The following is a 19,756-nucleotide window of genomic DNA, read 5'->3' on the forward strand; positions in this document are numbered from 1 at the left end:
ATAGTGCTCAGAGCCAAGCAAAGTACATTAATTTCTTGCGACCGCAAGGACAATCCCAGAAGAGAAGAATCGGCACCGAAGACTGCTACCAACGTGACTCCGACCACCATACGGCCAGAGAACCAAGAGTAATGATCTGTAGTGCAACTTTGTTTCATAGCAGGACCCCTTTGGTTGTTACCCGCAGCACCTCACAACACAAAGGTACGTTTACGACGTTCTACGACCGTTTCTCAATGGAAGTCATCCTGAGCACGATAATGGCGAGAGTTTCTGCTGTTGGTCTCCGTGCTCGCTAAACCTTGCCTTGGTCGCGGGTCACCGGATCTCTCCCCAGTTGAGAACGTTTGAAGCGTTACGGGCAACGCCCTCCAACCAGCTCGGTATTTTATCGATCTAATGCACCAGTTGGACAGAATCCCTCAGGAAGACATTTAACAAATCTGTCGATCAATGCTAAGCCGAATAATTGATTGCGTAATGGCCAGAGGTGGACCAACGCGTTATTGACTCGGTCAGTTTGTGAAGTTCTTTTTCTTGAAGAAATCATCCAGTTTTTCTGAACCTGTAATACGTTATTTATCTGTACATGTTAATCATGTCTACCGATTTCCGTCCCATTCGGATGATTCCTTCATGGTGCATCGCCTTTTTTGTCTTCGAGTGCATTAAAGAATACGGTCTGCAAGATCATTAACATACAACATGAACAGCAATGGTTCCAACACACTTTCTCGGGGCACACCCGAAAAAGTATCTTCTACGTCTATCAACGACTCTCCATCCAGGATAACGTGCTGCGTTCCCACTGCCAAGAAATTCTCACTCCATTGTAGCGTGACATATCACTTTGGTGAAGCGATGTTTTGCACAAGCATTTACCTAACCGACGGGATTGATGATCGTCGCCATAAAAAGCTTTTTTAATTAATTAATTAATTGGTATATCCTGCTGCTCGGATGTGTTTTTTTATTTATGTGCATTTATTCTGGAATGGATGGACGCAGCGTATCTGCAAGCCGGGACGACGTAAGAAATATTACTACGTTCGCGGCACCAGCTGGTCGGCACTTTATTCCGTGTCGTCGGGTACTGCCTTGGAGATACGATGTTAGCCATGAAGAAGAACGGCAGTGACAATCCCGGTGACGTCACTGGGACAAGAGAAAACTTATCTGTATATTCAACTCGAATCTTTAACTAAGACAGGCGGCTTGGACATAGTAGGCAGTAATGTATTTATGATGTTCCGAATAACGAATCAATTTTGTTATGCATGACCATTGTAAATGAGAGTTCAATAGAATATACTTTCTTTATGAGAAATACAGTGTTCATTTCGAGGATTTGGTTACTGCATTGTACTTCCAGCAATACCTCCAGCATATTGGGTCATGTTGGTGAGTATGAAGAAATAACAAGGTGAGCAAAAATGAATAACAGGAAATCGTAGCTCCCGAGCAAACTTTACCTCGCCGGTCAGTATCACGGTAAAGAATCAACGGAAGATGGCACCACTGAGCCGGGTGCTCACCATTCGACGGGCCTGTACCCACATCTCATTTTGTGTGTGTGTGTGTGTGTGTGTGTGTGTGTGTAGTGTGGACTGAAGAGATCATGACTTATTCTTCTAGGATGGGATGTAAGGATAAAAGGAAAACACTTTGTTTATTACGCATTCAGTTAGGCTTGGGCACGCGATGTGTCCTTTAGCCTGCTGTCTTTGGTGATGTCTATCTCCTGTGGAGGGTGAAATGTGTCAAGGCTGTTATGTGTGACTGCTTCCTCGTGTTATGACAGATTGCCTATGGGGGGTGAAACGTTATTGACTTCGGTACGCGATACTTGTGCCATCTTGCAGGGTTTACCGTTCCTACCGATTGTAATTGTCGAACTTCGTCCCTAAGGGCATCGATCTTGTCAAAAACTCGTACAGCCTTGTCACGGACCTTCTCTTGTATGGTGGTCTCGTGGAGTGCGGTGCGGATGTCGACGTTTCTTGTCCACCATGGAGCTCCTGTGATCCATCGATAGCAAATGTTTTGCAGCGCTTGGAGTTTGTTGTAGTTGGAGACGCACGTAGTTCCCCACGAGGTGGAGCCATACAACATTGTGGGTTCCACCGTTGCCTTATACAATTGGAGTTTAGTCTTAGGGTTGAGATCCTTACTCTTCAGGAACGGAATCAACGACCTGGCCATCTTCTGGGCTGCCGTCTTCTTGTCGTCAATATGCTGCGTAAAGAGTAATTTTTTGTCAAGGTAGACACCGAGATACTTCACTCCCGGCGACCATGGGATAAATTGGTCAGCTATTTGGAGTCTGTCGTTCAGAACTGGTTTTCTCCGTGTGAACAGAACGGCGGCCGTCTTCGTCGGGTTGATCGTTATCTTATTGTGCAGCGCCCAGCGTTCCATTACAGCAAGTTGCCGTTGCATCCTAGCGATGAGCTGGTCCAAGTGTCGTCCAGTTGTCAGAAAGGCCGTATCGTCCGCATAAAAACTCGCCGTAACAAGGGGGACTGTTGGGATGTCATTTATATATAAGTTGAAAAGGAGAGGCGAAATGACAGAGCCCTGCGGAATTCCTGCGGAGATCAGTTTCATTCGGAGTTTTTATCGTCGACTCGGACATACAGTTTCCTGTCCTGCAGAAAGCTGTCTATGAGTCTAATGTAACAATCCGAAATAGGGGTAGTGCGATGCAGTTTGACGATAAGGTTGGGCCGCCACACCTTATCGTAAGCTAAAGATGTCAAGAAAGACACCAATCGTGAAGTGCTGCTTCTTGTATCCTTCTTGTATCCGTTCGGTGATCCGTAGAAGTTGAAGTTCGGCAGATAACTTGTCCTTGAAACCGAATTGTTCGGGTCGTATAACATCATGCGCCGTAAGCGTGTCAATCTCATTTTGTGCGCGGCGCTATTCACAGTTGTGGCGGGACCTGGTAGCCGACAGACACTGCCGACCCGGCCAGTATTTCTTGTACCACAGAAGTGCGCAGAAGCAATCGTCAGTTTCTGTACCTGCCACACTGCGGAATGGTGCGCTTTCCGATTAACGGATTATGTCATACGTGGCACTGAAGAGGGGCGTTCAAAAAGTAATGCAACACATCTCTTTCTCGATCTATTTCGGTTGAAAAAATGTGGAAAAATTTTGGAAATTCGTGGTAAGTTCTATGGGACCAAACTGCTGAGATCATCGGTCTCTAGGCTTACACACTACTTAACCTAACTTAAACTAACTTACGCTATGGACAACACACACATCCATGTGAGCCGTGGTAAAAATTGCTGTTTTGAAGAGCGCGGCCGCAGCGCGCAGAGTGTGAAACAGTCGCCCTCCGTTTCTGGCGGTGGCGCCGATGTGGCAGTCGGAGCTTTGGTGTCTCCCTCTGGTGGAAAAGGGGGAAGGTAGCCTGTTCACGTGCATTTAAGGGGCCCTATGAGCTCGCCAGTCGGTCAGTCTGGGTGAGTCTGGGGTCAGTCTCTCGGCCCCAGCTTGCAAGTCTGTCTGTCGTCCGAATTAGTGAGGCAGTGAGTTTCTGTCTGTCGTTCGGATCAAGGTTGGATCGATCGGTTGGTCGGTCGCGCACTGAGAGACAAGATGACTTGTCCGCCTTGAGCGTCGGCGCATGTGAGGTCGCCACGTGAGGCCAGTGGGCCGCGCCGTATAGCGAGGGGTAGTGGCTTCACGGCCGACACGAGAGCAACAGGAGTCAACCCACGACATCGGTCTGGCCGGGGCGAGCTGCGACGCCGTGAGACGGGAGATCGGCACGCCTTCCTGCGTTCGTTGAAGGGGCTGGCAGCGGACGGTTCGGGAGAGCGATTTGGGGGTGCTGTGCCAGGTCTTCTCGAGATATCGCAGTTTATTAGAAATTAAGTGATTGGTGAAATGTTGTTTGATTTACTCTTGTTAAATTTTACTTGTTTTTTTTTTTTTTTTTTTTGTGAGGTCACCAGCCGTTTTGTTTTGGGGTCAGCCCAACATTCTTCTCCGTTTGACCACGCGCGGGAAGGTGGTTATTTATGAATTGAGTGGTCCGTTTTTCCCCTTGTGGAGCAGGGGCGGGTTAGAGCAACCTGCGGCTCGGGTTGTTCGGTAGTCTGCCTACCAACCTGCTGTACGTTAATAGCTGCCTCTGTCATGTTTGCCGGATTTTGTGTGTTAACGATTTTATTTCTTGGAGTGTAACGGCCTAATTCCTGAAATATGCTTTTACCTTGCCTATCATCTTGAGAAGCGGTATATGTGTACTGTAGAGCATGTTAACTCGTTTGGCCAACCTTGTATAATTTTATATAAGATTGCATTTCATGGGCTCTTATTTAAATGGTTATTTTAGTATATTAAGTTGCCACCCTTCCACCGTAAGACTTTTCTTAGAAGTTAAAATGAAGTTGCACCTTCGGTGGCAAGTTAATCTTTTGATTTTAGAGTTTTGTACCATTTCCTTCCCTCCTATGGGGTGCATGTGTGAATTGTTAAAACTTTTACTTTAAGGTAATCTGGTGTGCTGCAGATTTGCACCAGTGTAGTCTTTCAGAGGTTGTTGTGAGCGGTCGTGTCACAAGGGAGCGACAAGGTTCTCAGCCCGAAAGCTCATACACTGAAAAATTGTTTCTTTCTGCCTCTGAATAAATTGTAACTTGATATTTAGAGGGTGCTTTCTGCTTATAATTTTAAATCTGTTCCTCAAAAAAAAAAATAAAAATAAAAATAAAATAAAAAAAATAAAAAAATAAAATAAAATAAATAAATAAATAAATAAAGCTTTTAGGAATAAAATTCCCATTTGTTAAAAGCAATTTGATTTTGATTTCATCAGTTACTCCCTGGCAACTACTTCCACGCTCACATAGTGTGATTAAATGTGTTAATGTTCTTGATGAATCGCTAGTAAATAAAATAAATTTTTAAGAATATTCTTTGAAATTAAATCCAGGGTTCACCATGCCCGAGGGAGGACTCGACCCTCCGACGAGGGCAAGCCGAGCGAGCCATGGCAAGGCGCCTCAGGCCGCACGGTTACCCCGCTCGGCGAAAAAATGTGGAATTTGTTGTAGGACATAGTGTAATATTCTCGCTTCAGCCTCTATACTTTCATGACGTTCCGATAGGTGGTGCCACTATACATAGAGTTCAAAGTAGCGCCAGTAACAGAGATGCGTTCTGAGCAGAGAGCTGTCATTGTGTTTATTTTGCGGAAAACCAGAGCATCAAAGATATTAATAAGTGCATGCAGAGAGTGTGTGGAGACCTCGCAGGGAGCAGACTCACGGTGAGTCGTTGCGCCAGACGTTTGTCATAGTCGTAAGAAGGTAGGGCAAACCCGTGCGCTCTCCCATCTACCGGCCAGCCGCAAGCAACTGTGTTTCCTGCAATGTTGGGACGTGCGGACACTCCCATTCGAGGTGTTCGACGGATCACGATCAAACACCACGTTGCACTGCTGGACGACTCTGTTCTGCTAGTGCTGACACACTCGCCCACCAGTTGGCGTATTCAAAGGTGTGTGCCCGCTCGGTTCAAATGGTTCAGATGGCTCTGAGCCCTATAGGAGTCAACATCTGCGGTCCTCAGTCCCCTAGACTTACAACTACTTAAACCTAACTAACCTAAGGACATCACCAGAGGATCAAGAGGATCTGACGTTACGGTTAATATAACATGCCTGGTCGATAATACACAACATTAACAGCAAGGTTCCCAACACATTTCCCTGGGGCTCGACTTGAAGTAGTCATATACATCTATCGGTGACTCTCCAACCTATATGTTCAGTCTACCTGCTCTTATTTTCTACTCATTTTCCTTTTACGCTTCATGTTTAGTTCACTGCGCAAATCAGTACTCCTATTGTGTCTGTTCTGTTACCTTCCTTGAACACTTCTTGAAAACCTTATCACTGTATTACATACACGCATTTCTCTTTATTTGCCAACGACCGCCGGCCGCTGTGGCCGAGCGGTTCTAGGAGCTTCAGTCCGGAACAGCGCTGATGCTACGTAAGCAAGTTCGAACCCTGCCTCGGGAATGGATGTGTGTGATGTTCTTAGGTTAGTTAGGTTTAGGTAGTTCTAAGTCTACGGGACTGATGACAGATATTAAGTCCCATAGTGCTGAGAGCCATTTGAACCATTTGCCTAACGACCTTGCCATAGTGGTAACACCGGTTTCCGTCAGATCACCGAAGCTAAGCGCTGTCGGGCTGTCTAGCACTTGGATGGGTGACCATCCAGTCAGCCGAGCGCTGTTGGCAAGCGGGGTGCACTCAGCCCTTGTGAGGCAAACTGAGGAGCTGCTTGATTGAGAAGTAGCGGCTCCGGTGTCATAAACTGACATACGGCCGGGAGAGCGGTGTGCTGACCACATGTCCCTCCATATCCGCAATCAGTTACGCCTATGGGCAAAGGATGACACGGCGGCCGGTAGGTGCCGTTGGGCCTTCGAAGGCCTGTTCGGACGGATTTTAGTTGTTTTTTTTATTTCTCGCTATTTGCCTCTCTAATTGTTGGTACAGAAACTGTCTTCAGAAAGTTTAATTGCGTTTATCTGAGAGCATTACTTCGTTTAATATCTCCTCAGTGTTCGGCAAATACTACGAATCTTATTTGCTTCATTTTGTACACCTTTAACACGATACGTTATAGCACAGCCAAGGTATATGAAGTGTTTTACTTGTTCTGTAACAATTCAAAATGGTTCAAATGGCTCTGAGCACTATGGCACTTAACTACTTTGGTCATGAGTCCCCTAGAACTTGGAAACTACTTAAACCTAACTAACCTAAGGACATCACACACATCCATGCCCCAGGCAGGATTCGAACCTGCGACCGTAGCAGTCGCGCGGTTCCGGACTGAAGCGCCTAGAACCGCTCGGCCACCGCAGCCGGCGCCCGTTGGGTTCCTCGCCGGTGGACAGAAGACCATAAGGAGCAATGAAGGACCACCTGTGTGGAATTTCTTGCGCGTTACGAGGCTGACCGTGACAATTTTTTGTCGAAGACCGTCACAGGCGATGAACCATGAGTTCATCACTTCGAACCGAAAACAAAACGGCATGGAGGAGTGTCCCACTTCCTATCTTCTAATGAAGAAGTTCAAAGCCGCATCCTCAGCCGGTATTGTCATGGCAAGAGTCTTCTGGGACTGAAGGGGCTATTCTGTTTGATCGTGGAATGATGATCTGTAAAGTGTATCGTATTACCCTTGGGAAATTGAAGAAGCGACTTCAGCTTGTTCGTCGCCACAAAAATGCAAACGAACATTTCCTTCTTCATGAGAACGCAAGGCCTCCCACAAGTCTTCGCACTCGAGACGAGCTCACAAAACTTCTTTGACTGTTCCTCCTCATCCACTCATCGACTATCTTTTTGACCCAACGTAGGAGGTACACCGCGGGAAGCAGTAAGTTGTCGATGAGGAGGTTACTGAAGCAGTGAAACGTTGGCCCCGACTTCGACCACTAGAGTGGTGCCATGCGGGCGTACAGGCCTTCCCAGTAAGGTGGCGTAAGGCTGTCACATTGAACGATGTTGAAAATCAGAGTTTTGTAGCCAAAAGAATGGGAAATAATGCGGTGTATTGGAATTCTGAATAAAGGCAACCTTCTTTCAGAAGTAATATCCCTACTGTCTATCTTTTTTCAGACATTTGACCACTGAAGATACACTAAATACAATTTTATTTAGCTATCTCATGGGGTATATTACGGTTCACGAGATCGTACGAGAACCTTACAAGAGAATTACAAACAATATGCAGGACGAATTGATGCCTACCCGACAGAAGAAATGTGGAACAACACTGCTAAGGGTTTTTATGAAATGTGGCATTTTTTGTAACTTCATATGGGCTTTCAATGGGAAACACGTTACTATGCAGGCTCCTTCGAACACCGGATCACTATTCGTTAAATACTCAAAGACATTCTCTATAACTTTGTTGGGTCTTGTAAATGCTCATTGTAATTATATTGCTGTTGGTGTTGGGGTATAAGGAAAGAAAATGTTACAGTTATAGCCAAAACACTCAAACAATAATCATCTAGTTGGTTGTATTCATTGGTACAAAACCAGAAAAATGTACGTGTGTTCTTCAGTTCGGTGTTCATGTATTTGGGATTGGGGAAATCATACAATACAGGATAGTTGCACACTAATTCAACAAGCATTTCATAGTTCGTGTGAATGACGATAAACTACTGCGCAAAAACGCAACAATCTGACCGTGCCGCAGTCGTGAAGTGAGAAAATATCGACCGCAACAAATACGGCGATCACGGTACAGCGTCGGCGGTTTGCACTGTAACGGACGCGCCACGGGCGAGTGTTGACACCGACCTTTAAATCCCTAGAACAGTACTTTCGAACACGTCGGCGGTAATGGTGGGTCGGTCACGGCACTGGTGCGGCACTGATGCCTGTGAAGCGGTCTTTATGGGACTACTTAATATTTAAATTTTGCCTTCTGGTAAAGGGGTGTGCCAGTTAGGAAGGCCGTGTTATTTGTACAGCTCTGTGTTTCAGAGTAAACTCTTACTCGCGTCGGGTTGCTTTCCACCGACGATAGGAAAGTGCAGAGCAGACGTCCCGAACATGTCATGTGAGAAAAGTCCGAGTCCCGTTTCACGTGATCGACGTTTTTGGAATACGAGCTGTTTGGCATGGAGGAAGTCACTCTGTTCGAGATATCTCATTACGTTTAAACTCAGAATATGTTCGAAGATTCTGCAGCAAATAGTTGTCAAGAAGGATACTGGACGATAGTTTTATGGGTAACTTCGCTACCATTCTCCAAGGTGGATGTGACCTGTTTTATCCATAGTGAATGCTTATTAGGCACTGTTTTCTGTTCGAGGGACCTATGATAAACTGTAGTTAAAGGAGGGGCTAACTCAGCTGTAAATTCGGTTTAGAATCTGATAGGGATTTCATCAGGCCCTGGAGATTTGTACAATTTTAGCAATTTCAGCTGTTTCTCAACACCACCAAGACTAATATCTACTACTTTGGACAGATTTTCATACCAGGGCCATACTAAGTTGGTGACGAGATAGGCCCCATGCCGCCAAGCGCGCAGGTACAGAGGGAGCACAAAACAGAATCAGTTAAAGGGAATGAAGTTTAAAAATTAACCGGAGGAGTTCGCGAGTTTTCCTACCCCTCGTGCTCCCATCCTCTGCCTGCGACAAGAGGTGTTTCCTCTGGTCCTCGATTGTAAATGCACGCTCTTCTCACTGTGTTATTTCTACAGTGTCATTTCGTCCAAGGGGCTTTTATCGACCTTGCATGCAACAGCATCCTTACGAATATGTTCCTGCTCATACCTCCGGTTCCGTTGGTGGTAAAAATATTGGATCAAGTATTTTGAATAGCCCTTGGCCATTTGTATAACCAACTGAAAGATCGTCTTAGTGTCACTAACCTGCAGTACAGGGTCAAAGTATAAACATTACACACTTCCTCCTGTTTAGGCAAATGGAGAAAATAGGTTGCATTCGATATGATCTATGGTGTGCTAGACGAGACTTACGGAGGCACAATTAGTTCATGGACAGACCCTCGGAAAACCCCACAAAAGTTTTTTTTACTATATTTTTGCCGTCACCAGTGGACTAAACCCCAGCCGAGGTTGCTAAATACCTCGCGATATGGCGATAATTTTTCAGAAAACAAGAATATCGGAACACTTTCTCGAAAGTGAATTTTATTAATTACATCGGATCTACTTCTGACTGCCGTTTGCTGCGCCATGAGACTAAGAGCTGTTATGCAACGGGCTAATGTAATTTTTCGCCCTTCGGTAGAAGTACACGTCGTAGGTTTGAAACATGTACGTTTGAAATACGATGGAAATTACGTAACTGACAATAGTCTGAAACACAACTGTTAGAATGGGAATGGCTTATGAACGAGTATTTTATCTCGTCGCTTAAGCGCTTTGCCCTGTACTGAACTTTAGTGACTGCGAGAATGTAAATTTAACATAGCTGCGAGAATGTAAACCGTCAATAACTTTAAACCAAACCAAACTGCATGAATTTACGTATAAACTAATTATACATTAACAATTAGCTTCACGAAATCATTGGATGTGAGAGCTATACATTGTCTCAATCATCACTTATGAATACGCGCACTGCATTAGTAACAAAACAACTTTCTTTACCTTAATTATTTCCAACTTCTGTTGAGATTCCCTTTACAGTTAGCAAACATCATAGTATTCTGCAAATAAAAAAAAAAAATTATTACTTCCCGTAGCGAGTAAGCATATTTCCAGCACACATCAGATACAACACATCTTTACACTTGAAAGGCCTCCATACATATCTGGATCTAAAGTTATTCTAACACATTACCCATAACACCTTGAATGAGCGATCGCTGTTGAGCAGCGACGCTATTGCACAATCGATACTACATTTGTCCATGTCTGGTTCAATATAATATTTTCTTACAAAACTTGAATTAATTTATCTTGTGTATTCATTAACGTCGCTAAATATGTCGCGATATGACGATAATTTTGCAGCAAACCAAGAATATCGAAGCACTTTCTCAAGAGCTGGAGCCTGCAATTGATTACGTATTTGGGTATGTATTTTATTAATTACATCGCACCTACTTCTTATTGCCATATGCTGTGCCATGAGATTAGAGTAGTTATGCAACGGGCGAATGTTGTTTTTCACCTGTCAGTAAAAGTACACGTCGTAGGTTTGGCAGAACCGCATAAAAAAAAAAAAAAGGTTCAAATGGCTCTGAGCACTATGGGACTCAAGTGCTGTGGTCATTAGTCCCCTAGAACTTAGAACTACTTAAACCTAACTAACCTAAGGACATCACACACACCCATGCCGGAGGCAGGATTCGAACCTGCGACCGTAGCAGCAGCGCGGCTCCGGACTGGAGCGCCTAGAACCGCACGGCCACCGCGGCCGGCAGAACCGCATACAGTTTTGACCAAATTGCTTTTAACGAACACGTCGATATTCCGATTTCATCGATAGGCTCCATTACTAAACAAGATCAGAAAGCTTTGTGCAAAATCAGACGATAGATGTCTTTGTTTCAACCAACCGACAGCTATTTCTGTAACTTTCTCACCTGAAAACGATAACAGTCTCTTACTAGAGATGTGATATATTGTGTTTGAGTCGCACTTAACAACGAAATCAATGTGGAATTCTGAAAATGTAGTGTAAGTTTTACATTGGAAAAACCTTGCCGTTTTCAATAATTCATCAAAGGTAGGATTGTCATTGGTGCTGATATATTTGGTGAGACGACCCTGGCGAATTCTTTGTTTCTCCTTCATTGAATCGCAGCAGGTGTCTAAGACTTTGAATTAAAAACTTTCTGACAGAAATGAGGCAGCTGCGGGCAGCGCTCACTTGTATAGTAATCACATGTCCAAAGATTTTAGCCTCTGTAAAATAACCGAACACCCACGAATCGATCACTTTGCATTTGTCTCGAGTCGATCCTCCGGTTGTCATTTGGGTCCTTCATCGCGATGGTTGTTTTGTACTTGTGACCTTGCACACTTGTACCCTGCCCAGTACGGGTTAACGGTTTCTAGAAAAGTGTTATAAACTGCTTTTGTTTGTCGCCAAGAAGTCAGAGGCAAATCTGGTCCTCGAGTCCAACAAAGCGCAGACCAATTAATGGAACGGCACCATAACGTGTGTGCAAGAGCCACAAAATTGGGAGATGTCTCAAAAGAAGCCTTTTATTAGGTTGGGAAAAGTTTTGCAACCGTACGTGAAAGTGGAGCCGTTTCTCTATACTATCAACTCGTGGGCTGCACGAAGCGATCGCTCCTTATACGGTGGGTTGTTTCTCGATTAATTCGGAATGCCAGCGTTTTCTTTAAACGTGATTCTACAAAGTTCTACACATTTATGTTAACTGTCCGGCGTATACTTTTACTGACAAATGAAGAACGCCTTACACTTATTACAGAAGTGTCCTATTTTCATCGCACAGCAAAGGAAAATCACAAGTAGAAGTGACGCAATTCACATACACAGCTTGACTCATAAACAAGCGCACGTTCCGTCTTCAGAGAAAATGCTCCTATACGGGTGGTTCGCCGCAAAATTATCGCCAGATCACGAGGTATTTGGCTACCTTAATGAGGATGTTTTCCTGATTATATTCACAATAAAAATGTGAGTGTGGCATATGTGACTTGGCACGTTGCTCCTGGTTCTCCGATTTTTATGCCTTGAATGTTTTTTTTTATGATAGATGTCAATATGAGGAACGCACTTATTCCCGTGAGGCGTAAAAGTAAAAATCCAAGCAAAAAGTGAAATACCAGAATGTATGTGTTTTTAAGTTTCAATTATCGTAGATTGCCTAAGATTATATAATATTTGTGATGATAAAATCTATATTTGATAAAGTTGCAAATGCTCATTCCTTTTCTCGATAATTTCATTTCATTTCAGTTAAAAGGAATGAAGTTTAAAAATTAATTTCATGTCACAGAAAATATCGGCGTCATATACTTCTATGACAGCAAAAGGTAAACTGGATCTGAACACGGGGCGCAAAACTTCGAAGCTGTGCTCCAAGAGACATATTTTAAAGATTATCCAGTCTCCTAGAGTTTAAGCAGTTGCTACTTTTGGACCTGAGGACGTTTTACTAATGAAAGACACTACCTCTAGACCATGGGGTCGCTCCGCCAATACGCTGTCAGCTTACGTGGATACACTCTACGCGAGTCGACGGATGAAGTAGCGTTGAAGCTATGGCCATCATTTTATCGCAAAATATTGAATGTTGGCTCCTAAACCATACTAGGTACCCTTGTTTTTCACCCTTTTTCACCCTGCTAAGTTTCTGCTTTATCAGTCACATATGTCTGGTTTCCCTTGTCAGATAAGCCGTATGCTTTACTTCGTGGGGAATTCTGCAATGTATCAGTAGTATAAGTCAATAGTAAACATGCAATATATCAGTAGAGCAAGGTAATAGGAAATTACCTTAATCCAGCGCAAAATATCAACCTTACCCCAACTAAACGAGATCGCTCTGTTACCAAATGATACGTGAACTAGAGCGTTTAGGATAAAAGGGTGGAATCGATTGAGTTCATGTTAATGTACAACATTTATCCATTTATTGATAACACAAGTAGAATCAAACAGTTACAAATTTAATTTCTTCTAAACAACAAGTTACAGTCATTAAATTAATTTAAACTGCACTGCTTGCTTCCCGGACTAAATATTACGTTAAAAGCGATAAAAAACTAATGATAAGACAACATTTATTTTAGTTTAGCAACGTGTTCAGTACGATATAGGATAGAACAACAAGTCGGTGAAGGCAAGTTCATAACTATACGAGTCCAAAAGAATCAAAAATTTATTATACATACAATTAAAATCAATTATTAACAGTGAGTAGATAAATACAATTAAGAGCGTCACTTCCCCTTTGAAGGAGCTGGAATGTTTGTATATGAATGCCGTTGTTTCATATACTTCGGTACTCGAATCTCAGTCAACAGGCACACATAAGGGACAATAAATAATTGATAAACTAATATGAAACAGCTCAGTATTAGAATAGGAGATCACCCGTGCCTTCTGTTCGTAACAGAAGCTGCTAGTGGTGCAACCGACAAGTACAACATTAACGTATTAATCATAATATACGAAACCTAGCAAGCCACTTGTCCACTGGAGACATACAACTGTTTAAGGTTCAAATGTGATATATGAGGCTATGATATATGAGGCTATCTGTGTCTGGGTAGCACAGTTTTACATTGTACGCTGGAAACTGGTTCAAAATGGCTCTGAACACTATGCGACTTAAGGTCATCAGTCGCCTAGAACTTAGAACTACTTAAACCTAACTAACCTAAGAACATCACACACATCCATGCCCGAGGCAGGATTCGATCCTGCGACCGTTGCGGTCGCGCGGTTCCAGATTGTAGCGTCTAGAACCGCTCGGCCACTTCGGCCGGCACATGTTTAAGGTCTGTAAAATCATGCAGGAAAGACGAAACACTGTGGACCACCAGTTTAACACAGTCAACTATTAACACAGTCTATGGATGCACTTCACATAGGTAGTCATTAGATTGTGAGTGTTATTCACGGTCGAGACACATTGTGACCGCCGCCTATGCTCGCCATCAACGTGCAATAACCACTCATACACGACACTGGAGGATATATTAAGCGTGTCGAGGGGACGAGGGAAACAGTGCAGTCGTTTGTCGTAATGTGGGAACGGAGCGTTTTATCTGACGTCCGAAAGGGCATGATCATTGACTTTTGGGCCAAGGGTGGAAGCATTTCCGAAACGGCTAAGTTTGTAAAGTGCTCGCGTGCTGCCATTGTTAAAGCATATCTTGCATGGCAAAACGACGCTATCCAAAACCGTCGCTGAAGCAACCGTGGTTCACCACGGACCGTAGATGGCAGGGGTGAATGAAGGCTGCGGAGATGTGTATTGGGAAACAGACGTACAACTGTTGAGCAACTGAGCGCCCAGATGGATCAAGGAGCCACCAACAGCGTCTCCTCTACGAGCGTTCGGTTAACGTTGCTGCGTATGGTCCGCTGCAGCAGACGCCCGATTCAAACACCGACGCTGACTGCCGTTTATCGACGACGGAGGTTGCGATTTTCACGCTGATGCCACAACTGGACATTCGCTGAGTGACTACAAGTGGTCCTTTCAGATGAATTGTGCTTTATGATCCATCGGACAGATGGCCGCTGGCACGTACGGAATGAAACGTCTGAACGTAAACACCCTGCAACAATCGATAGAGCCTAATGGTCTATTCTCTCGCCTGGGAGGCATTTACCCATCCCTTGGGGGAAAGCACCATGTAGACCCCTACATACAGTTTGCTTTTTCCTTGGCACGATGACATCTACCAGCAGGAAAAATCTATCACACAGCACGCGGTGTACGTGCGTGGTTCGAAGAGCACGAGGATGAGTTTACCATACTCACCTGACCAACCAACTCCCGGGATTTAAGCTCAATCGAGAATCTATGGGACCACTTCGATCGGGCTCTTCGCGCCATAGATCCCCAACCCAGAAGACTCGCGTAGCTGGCCTCGGCAGTGGAGTAGCGATGGCACCGTATCTTTGTCGGTATCTTCCAGGACCTCATTGACTCTCTTCCTGCACGTCTTGCTTTTGACAAGTGATCACGATAATCTGACTGGACAGTGCAGCATCCATCAGATTACAGCACCTGTTGAGAAGTTGCCCTCCGCGACCAGTTATGCACTATGCAGCTAGAGTACAGCTCTGAGTGTCCGAAGTGCACGGAACATGGGCACACTATCAGCAAATCCATAAACCACACAGGTTGCAGCGCCTCAAGAGTGCTCGGCTCCGCAGGTCCACAGCAACTTCGTGCGTGCGGGTGACCACGTAGCAACAAGACCGCTATCAAAGCGTGGTCCAGCTACCGAGCAACCGCCTCTGTCCTCGTGGCTCCGCTCCCTGCCCACAGCGCATGGCCAGATAAACACCAGAGAGATACGCCACAATGAGCAGCGGTAAAGTACAGCAGGTAGAAGGCTAAGTCGAAATAGTGCCCATACTCGACACAGTTCTGTTCTCGGGCACATGATGAGTTAATTGACTCAATATTTCAGAGTTGCTTTCCTGAAACGTTATCCAAAAAAGCCATTACAAATTCAAGTAAGCCATGGGTTACTAAGGGAATTAGGATATCGTGTAAGAGGAAGAGGGAAATATATGGACAGGCCAGAATAAGTCAGGATCCGACGTTACTTGCTTACTACAAAATATACTGTAATATTTTAAGGAAAGTCATTAAGAAGTCGTGAAGCTTATGTATTCTGACAGAAATTAATAATGCGGATACTAAGATTAAAACTATATGGAATACTGTCAAACCTGTGACGGGGCAGCCTGACAGTGCACAGCATACCATAGCAATAAAGCTAAATGATGATATTGTGAATGATAATTCACAAGTTGCAAGTATTTTTAACAATCAGTTTCTGAATGTAGCAGCAAAAATAGGGTTAAAGGGTTTAGTTGAAGAAGCAAAAAAATATGTTAAAAATGTCATTCCCCAGGGCTTTAGGCCTTTAGAAATAGCACCAACATTCCCCACTGAAATTAAGAGAATTATAAATATACTGAAAAACAAGAGCTCATGTGGTGTTCATGGAGTCTCTAAAAGAATTTTGAAGTTTTGTTCTAATTTAATAAGTGGAGTCCTTAGCGATATATGTACTGCTTCGCTGCCGCAGTGAATTTTTCCAGACAGATTGGCTCTGAGCACTATGCGACTTAACTTCTCAGGTCATCAGTCGCCTAGAACTTAGAACTAATTAAACCTAACTAACCTAAGGACATCATACACATCCATTCCCGAGGCAGGATTCGAACCTGCGACCGTAGCGGTCGCTCGGTTCCAGACTGTAGCGCCCAGAACCGCACGGCCACTCCTGCCGGCTTCAGACAGATTGAAATACGCAATTGTCAAACCTCTTCATAAGAAAGGGGGCAAGAGTGACTTAAATAATTATAGATCATTCTCATTGCTGACTGCATTTTCTAAAATATTCGAAAAAGTTATGTATTTAAGAGTAGTCTCACATTTAAGTGAAAATAATTTACTCAGCATGTCACAATTCGGATGCCGAAAGAGTTACTCGACTGAGAATGCTATCTACACATTTAGCCATCAAATAGTACAAGCCATAAATAACAAATTATCACCAGTTGCTATTTTTTGTGATCTCTCCAAGGCATTTGACTGTGTGGATCATGTCACACTCTTAGAAAAACTCAGGTTTTATGGAATTGAAGTCTATACACACAGCTGGTTTGAATCATACTTAATGAACAGAAAGTAAAACGTTGTGCAGAATAGCACAAATAATGTTGGGAGTGTGGTAAATTCTAGTGAATGGAGTCCCACAGGGTTCAATTTTAGGTCCTTTGCTGTTCCTTATTCATGTGAATGACCTCCCACTTAACGTTCAGCAAGCGGAACTGGTACTTTTTGCAGATGACACGAGTATCATAATAAATCCCATTCCAAAAAAAAGCAGCTGAAGCTATTGTTAAAAGAATTATTAAGCGGTTCTCAGAAAATGGACTCTCCCTTAATTTTGAAAAAACTCACTATATCCAGTTCTGTACACCGAATAGAGTCATACCGACATATGAACAGGGCTCGGTTAACAGGGTAGATTTATCCAAATTTTTAGGTGTTCACATTGATGACAACTTGAACTGGAAGAAGCATATTACTGAGCTTCTCAAACAACTAAGTTCAGCTTCTTTCTCTCTTCGTATAATCGCTCGTCTTAGTAATAAAAAGATCAGCCTCCTAACGTACTTTGCATATTTCCACTAAATCATGTCTTATGGAATAGTTTTCTGGGGTAACTCACCACTTAGACATAAAGTACTGATTGCACAAAAGAGAGCAGTGAGAATAATTAGTGGTGTTCACGCAAGGACGTCATGTAGGCACCTTTTCAAGGAGTTAGGTATTTTAACTGCACCATCAGAGTACATATATTCACTAATGAAATTCGTTACAAATAATCCATCTCAGTTCACGAAGAACAGTAATGTTCATACGTACAACACTAGAAGGAAAAATCCTATCCGTTATTGAAGCTGTCAGTTGCTCAAAAAGGAGTACATTATTCAGCAACAAAAATCTTTGATCATTTGCCTAACAACATAAAGTATCTTGCAGGTAGTAGATCAAGTTTTAAATCTAGCTTAAAATCATTTCTTTTGGACAACTCCTTCTACTCCATGGACGAGTTTCTGTTTCAGAAATGGTAAAAAAAATTGTACCTCTAAATGTAGTTGCATGTGTAGAAACTAAGAATATTAATATTAGCAATATATATATATATATATATATATATATATATATTGTAATCTGACTTGTTCCACACCATATCGATAAAATAATCAGGAAAATGATCTACGGATCTACGGAACATGACTAAAACTAAAAAACTCACAAGCATCTTGAAATTGTCTTGAGTACTGTTTAGTGGTTGGAAGAAGTTGCCAATGGGTGTGTTGGGTGTTTTGGCTGTGTTGCCGAGAGTCGTGTACTAGGTGTAGCAAAAGTAGCAAAAGTTTCTCAACTACCATATTCTTCAGTGGATGTTGTTCTCTGGACTGTGAAAGGTTTGTCGGTTGAAGGGCTAGGTGTCCTCCCAGGGGAGACAAGGACAAGACAAACTCACGGCGTTCCATCCATCCCCCTAACCAACAAGTTCTAGGTGCTGTCTTCCACTGGAAGTGCTGTGTGTGGGGAGCGATGTGCGGCAGGGCGCGGAGCGAACGGGCACCACTAACGATTTCGTTGCGTGTTGTAAGAATTGCGTGTGTGTTGTGTGTGTGGCGGTGCATTGTTGGCTGTGCGGCATGGCTGTGTGTGGCGATCCCGCTGAGGGAAAAGAAAGGCGCCGCTTGCGGTGTTAGTGGCTGGCTGTGGTCGTACAGGATTTGTTCCACTGGAACTCAAACTGACCATGTGATACGCACTTCACCTTTTGGGAAACGTGCTGTGTCTTGTGTTAGTGGGGGGCAAACGAGAAAAGCGAGAGGTCTATAAATCAGACGAAAATTGGTATCCATTAGGGATATGGCAGCAACGGATTGGAAGGGACACCACGTGCAATCAGTAAGTACGCCTGTGGGCTACATTCAACATGTTGGAAAGGCCTCGGCAGCCAGTGAGGAAATTGAGTGCAGGTACCAGCAGATTGTGGCGCTCGTTGCAACGAACGATGCCTGTCGTTTGGGTGACTGGAAGATAAGTTTTAGAAGACCGAGATCAGTCGTAGAATTTCAGTGAAGCATTGTCCCTAGTAATAGTCGTGGCCTCGTGGTCCTGAGCTGAGCGGAAGAATTGAACCGGATAGCAGGTGGAATCAGTTAAATGCATAAATTATCAGGGAGTAGACATTAGGAGTGATTTAAAATGGAATGATCATATGCCAGACTGAGATTCATTGGAAGAATCCTAAGGAAATGCAATCAGAAAACAAAGGAAGTATGTTACAGTACGCTTGTTCGCCCACTGCTTGATATTGCTCACCAGTGTGGGATCCGTACCAGATAGGGTTGATAGAAGAGATAGAGAAGATCCAACGGAGAGCAGCGCGCTTCGTTACAGGATCACTTAGTAATCGCGAAAGCGTTACGCAGATGATAAACTCCAGTGGAAGACTCTGTAGGAGAGGCGCTCAGTAGCTCGGTACAGGCTTTTGTTGAAGTTTCGAGAACATACCTTCACCGAGGAGTCAAGCAGTATATTGCTCCCTCCTACGTATATCTCGCGAAGAGACCATGAGGATAAAATCAGAGAGATTAGAGGCCACACAGAGGCATACCGACAACCATTCTTTCCACGAACGATACGAGACTGGAGTAGAAGGGAGAACCGATAGAGGTACTCAAAGTACCCTCCGCCACACACCGTCCGGTGGCTTGCGGAGTATGGATGTAGATGTAGATGTAGACTTCGGTGGTTCTGTGACAGGCTAGTCTGCGACTTCTTCGAATTGTAGGGTCCCTATAAATGGGTTAAGGTGTCCAGTACGCATCAGAGGTTGCAATCCAGCATGCACAGAATATTTTCTTTTTAGATTTGGCGAATCCCCTCCACTCCAGATAACGATAACTGTAGGAGATCCGGAAGTATCAGTGTAAGGTGCAAGGAAATGCC

The sequence above is a fragment of the Schistocerca cancellata genome, chromosome 6 (assembly GCF_023864275.1).
Source record: "Schistocerca cancellata isolate TAMUIC-IGC-003103 chromosome 6, iqSchCanc2.1, whole genome shotgun sequence".
NCBI classification, from domain to species: Eukaryota; Metazoa; Arthropoda; class Insecta; order Orthoptera; family Acrididae; genus Schistocerca; species Schistocerca cancellata.